Genomic DNA, 5,781 nt, shown 5'->3' on the forward strand with positions numbered 1-5,781 from the left:
GGAGGGAGGGCGGGAGGGAAGAGGCTTTAGAGCAGCACCCGGTGGCCCAGGCCGGCTTCCCAGCAGCACCCTCCGCGTGCTCCCCGACCTCCAGCTTCAGGAAGAAACGCTGCTGCAGCTCGATCAGAATTATTTACAAGATAATGGTCCATTGTTTGCACTAAGACAGATGTTGACTGTGGGAACTTTGTGTTTTATGCTCCTTCACTGGGTGCAGATGGGATCGAAGTAATGTGAGTTTTTATTCCCAGAACTGGAAATTCAGAGGTGCCTTCACCCCGGCCTAGGCTTGGCTGGGCAGCCGAGCTGGGCTGGCACCAGTCAGGCAGGCAGTGTGTGTGGGGAACAGTCGCTGCTGGTGGAGGGTTCAGCCCCCGGGACCTGTGAGGGGCGGGCCGGTGCGATCGCCTCTTCTGGTGGGCGGGAAGGGCAATCTCTCATTAGGACGCACTTGCTGATTGTTGAGTCAGGAGGTCGCCATTTACGTCTCAGAAGGAAGGTGGCCATCTGGCCCTCTCCTTGCCGAAAGGAAAGAGCAGTCCCTCTGGGGTGGGGGCTTTGTAGCCCCCCTCTATTTAAACTTATGAGAAGGCTTCCTCTCGTCTTCTGGGGTTACTTGGAGGGCCAGCTCTGAACATGTGACTCCCTCCTTCCTCCGCCAAGGGTGGGGTTGACCAGATGAATGCCTGTCCACCTACTGACCCAGAGAGAGCCTGTCCTGCAGGAGGAAAGATGGGACAGTGTGGAAAGATGTCCCTGTTACTTATGGACTCGGTCCTAGCCTCGCTCTCCAGGTAGGCGGGCCACCCCAGTGTAGGCCCACCTTCACGGGAAGGCCCCCGCACCAGCTGGTCCTTCTTCAGCCTTTCTGGTTCCCAGTCACTTCTGCACAACCAAACTCACCTGGTCAGCAGAACCCATCTTATGAATGAGGAAACTGAGGCCACGACGTGTCAGGTGACTTGCCCAATGTTGTTTTTCTACTCAATGGGAAAACCTTCCAACTTCTTAAGTCGTGAGCATTCTGTTAAAGAGCCTCTCTGAGCCCCAGCTTAGTCAGTGCACATGGGCACCGGGTGACTGCCCTGCAGCATCAGGGACAGCAAGTGACGGAGACACATGTGTCTGGTGCTGTGCTCTGAGCCTGGCAAAGAGCACATGCTAGATGATAGCGACTGGTATTATCAGCTATATTATACCTCTTCTGTAATATGTAGTTGACCCTTGACCAATGCAGAGGTTTGGGGTGCTGACCCCCACACAGCTGATAATCTGTGTATAACTTTTCACTCCCTATGAAACTTAACTGCTAACAGCCTACTGTTGACTGAAAGCCTTTCCCATAACGTAAATATTTAACACATATTTTGTACATTGTATGTATTATATACTGTATTCGTACAATAAAGTGAGCTAAAGAAAAGGAAATGTCATCAAGAAAATCATAAGGAAGGGAAAATACATTTACAGTACGTATGTATATTTATTGAAAAAATCTGCGTGTAAGTGGACCCGAGCCTCTCAAATCCACGTTGTTCAAAGGTCAGCTGTATTGCATTTCCAATATCAGGCTCTGACAAAAAAAAAAAAAAAAGAGTCAAAGTAATACAATATCATAGAGTCACATTTGGATGCTAAAACCAACCAGTAGTGGAAACGAGAAAGCCACTTTCGTGGCAGCTGAGTGGAATCGGGCCTGCCATTTGGAGAGGCCGAGGATGTCCGATGGCCATCACTCCTGACGCTGCCCCCGCCCCCGGATGTCTTGAAAAGTTACCAGAAAGCGGTTATAACCCGGAGGTTTTGTCCCATTCCAAACCTAGCATCTTGGCTCTGGTGTTTAAGGACAGTGACAGTTTCCCCCTTGATCTCCCCATGCCCAAGGAATTATGCCCTTACCTTCACCTGTAGGATCGGGACTTCTGAGCTATCTATCCTTCCATCTACCAAGTTTGGTTTTAAATAATAAATCTTAACTATGGTGCCAGGGCCAACTCCCATTCTAAATACCTTACATATACAATGCAAATGTTATTCTTTCATTTAATCCTTATAAAAATCCCGTGAGGTAGATGTAACTTTTATTGTTCCAGTTTTACATATGGGGAGATGGAGGCACAGAGAAGCCACTTACCTTACCCAAGGGGACTCAGCAAGTAGGTGAAGAGGCTGAGATTCAGGCAGGCAGGGGAGACCCCTGAGGGGGACATTTTGCTGCCTCACCTTGTGGTGCTTTCCTGAGCCTTTAACCCTTGGTTGGGATGCATCAAAAATGAATAAACCAACCAACCAATAAATAAAAGTCGCCTGTTCTTGCCATCTTGTAGCTCTGGGTCCCAGGAGAAGATGCGGCAATTTCAAGCAGAGATGCCATTCACAGAGAGAACCTGGGGCTTGTCCTCCAGGAGTAAGCAGGGTGGGGTACCGGGTGCGGTCAGGTGCGCTCCATGTGACCGAGCTGGCCTAGAACTTGCCTGTGACCCTGAGCAGGTCTCTTCCCATCCCCTCGGGGTCCTCACCTCTTCATCCACTGGATCATCCCAAGACTCCTTCCATCTCCCAGTCGGTGAATGAATTATTCTTAGGACTGTATTTATTATACTTCTCAGCCTCAGGGAAAAAACCGTGTCTCCCTCGCCCTCCCCAAAGTGAGAGGGCCTCAAGGAAACCTGACCCCTCACCTTGCAATTGTTCCCTGAGGTCCAGGTGGGGGAGAGTGGAGAGTGGGTGGCCCAAGGCACCAGTAGACCCTCCAGACGGGGGCTGCCTTGGGCCCAGCACCCAGCTGTGAAAGCAGCAGAGGTCAGACTAGGATAATATTTATCAACCCTCTGCTCACCGTGTCAGACTCCGACCAAACCCCAGCATCACTGGAGATCACAGATCCTGTCTTTTAAGGTCCCACAGAGCCGCTTCACATGCGACCAATTACCTCTGTCAAGCAGGAGAAGGCGGTCCCGCCTGGTGGGTGGGATCTGAACTTGAGCTTCCAGAGGTCGACGACGGGGATCTTAGGCCTTTGAGCCTGTCACTCCCCTCCAGCCAGACCTTTTCTGTTAAAACTGTTTAAATTACAAACCAGTAATAAAAGGATCATATGTGTTTCCCACCGAACAGGTTCTTTAGGGCTATTATGGTAATTAAAAACATATGGTGCCTGTGCCTGTCAGAGGGAAACCGCAGATGTACAAATTAGGTATTATATACGGGTTTTCTGCTTCTGCCCTTTTAAAAACGTCAACTGGAGAAGTTTAAAGAGATAAAATGGCAATTGTGCAGATAGTAGGTAGCATTTTGGTTTTAGAATCATTAAATACATAAACCCTTTTCTTTAGACTGAATAGGAATAAACGGCTCGTCATCCGGGAAGGAGAGGAGAAAAGCACTGAGGCCCGGAGTGTACGGGGAAGAGGCCACGTCTCCACCTCACAAGGTCCTGGATACCATGGAATCGTTCACATATTTTATGATGTTGTTCCGCACAAAGAGAATTATATGTATTAAATACTGAATTATATTAAAATTGGATTGATGGGAGCAAAGATAAGGATTTCTTCACATTCAACTTTTTACTTCTTAAAAGGCAAAGATGCAAGTATTGATTAATCTAGAAATAGTCATTTGTTTTCATTTAAAATATGCAACTGATTTTGAGAAGGTGATAAATACTGCTAAAACAAAAACAAAAACAAAAACAGTGGAAGGGTTTTTGTGGCTCCCTGTCAATGGCTTTCCAATGCAGATGTACAGTACAAGTCAGGTTCTGCTGAGTTGTTCGTATTGAAAGGATGTTGGGCTGGCTGGGAACACTGGTAACACCCAGCCATGCTCTGGGGTGGCAAAGAGGATGCACTGGGCCCGGGTCCTGATGCATTGGGACCTGGGCTCAATGGTCAAGGATTTAGCACTTTGTCACTGTATGTCTCTGCTACAGAAACCCAACTGGACTGCTGTAAAGAAGGAGGTGATGGGTGAACAGGTCAGAGGAACATGGCCCCTGCCAGCTCTGCTCCTCAGGACCTCCTGCCCCCCAAAATATGTCCTTCCTAAGACAATCCCATCCAGAACCAGGATGGCCTCATCCCCCATCTGTACCCCTTCCTCCATGTGATGTGGTAGCATCTACCTAGGAAAGTTGAGTAAAAAGCCAAATGTCTAATCAATACAAATAAATGAGCAGAGAGGAGGTTCTACTTATCTGCCCAGCTGCCGGAACATTCAGATAACCAGAATTTTTCGAATCCTGGTGTGTAATTACTGAAATTCCTAATGATGAGTGGAGACAAGCCATGTTCAACATATTTTTGTATTGAGGCATCTATTATATTATACATTTCTGAAGACCCTGATGAGGGTGGAAGGCCCTATTACCAGCAAGTGCCTTTTTTTAGTCACCCTGGCTGCAGGGAAGTCTGGGCTCCTTAGGAGAAATGTCCTTTGAAATTGCTGCTTAGGTGTTGAGTCCCTCTATCGCACTGCTCTCCTTTGCGCACTCCCTCTCAACGGTACACAAGGCCAGCTGTGCTCCTGTGCCCTTTTCTCTGGGGAGCTGTGAGCTGAACCTGCCTCTGGGTCAGACGGGCTCAGAGAGCTTGGGACAGGATAAGTCAGAGGAGGGCTCTTGAACCTTCTATCTACTGTACAAAAACAGTCTGGAGAGTGAGGTACAGCAGTGCTTTTCAACCAAGCATGTTTTTCCCCCTAGGGGGCATTTGGCAATATCTGGAGATACTGGAGACATTGCGGGGGTGCTCCTGGTAATCTAGTGGGTAAGCGCCAGGGTGGTTAGCAGTATCCTGCAATGCAGAGGACAGGCCTGCAAAGAATTATCGGGCCCAGAATGTCAATAGTACAGGATTTGAGAAATCCTGGGGTACAGCTGGGAGTACCCAGCCTTCAAGTGAAATTCCAAGCTGGATAAATGGTGACAAGTCAAGTGACAAGATTTACCACCCAACTCACGTTGTGGCATTCGGCTCGCTCCCCAGGCACTCTCCCTCCAAATCATGTCAACTTTGGACCTTATGCCTTTGTGAAAACTTTGCAAGAGACCCGGGGCGGGGCGGGGGGTGGGAAACAGAAACTTCCAGCACATTCCTCCCAGCTCAAACTGGGTGTGCTGGTGTGGGGAGGGGGCAGCTGAGCAGACAGCCAGAGTCGGCCTTTTCTTCTCCCCCGTGAGGGAGAGCAAGCCTGCAAGCACTGCACGTGTAGGTATTACCACTTTAACTTTGACTGAGGTAAAATAACATCTTGTCACTCAGCGCAAGTACCAATCACAAAATGAACTAATTGTAATAACTGTTGTCAACGGAACAAAGGACTTGTTGCTTTCCTAAGCAGATTTCAGCACCACTGAGAACTATATACAAACGTTCCCATTGGGCAGGCTGGCAGAAACTAGTCAGAACATAATTGTATCCGTCTATCTCTACTTTGTTTTTAAGGGCTGAGGAATGGAGTTTAAAAACCTATATTTTAAACATATCAATAAATATACCCCTTTTTGTGTCCATGACGTCTCCTCAAAAACATGGACTCTTTAATAAATTGGCCATGAAAAAAAAATTTGCTGCTGATGGGTCCCAAATAAGGGCCAGCTGTAGAGGCTGCCTGTAGACTCGAAGTCATGAAGGGAATTATGCCCAATTACCCTCCCATAAAACACCCTCTCATTTCTGGGAGTTATCAAAGCACATCCCGTGGACAAGCGGTCAGCTGTCCCCTGCTCCTCAAAAGGAGACAAGTGGGCCTCACGCTGGGCCTGCAGCGCTCCTAACT

The sequence above is a fragment of the Neophocaena asiaeorientalis genome, unplaced genomic scaffold, assembly GCF_003031525.2.
Source record: "Neophocaena asiaeorientalis asiaeorientalis breed wild unplaced genomic scaffold, Neophocaena_asiaeorientalis_V1.1 scaffold280, whole genome shotgun sequence".
NCBI lineage: Eukaryota > Metazoa > Chordata > Mammalia > Artiodactyla > Phocoenidae > Neophocaena > Neophocaena asiaeorientalis.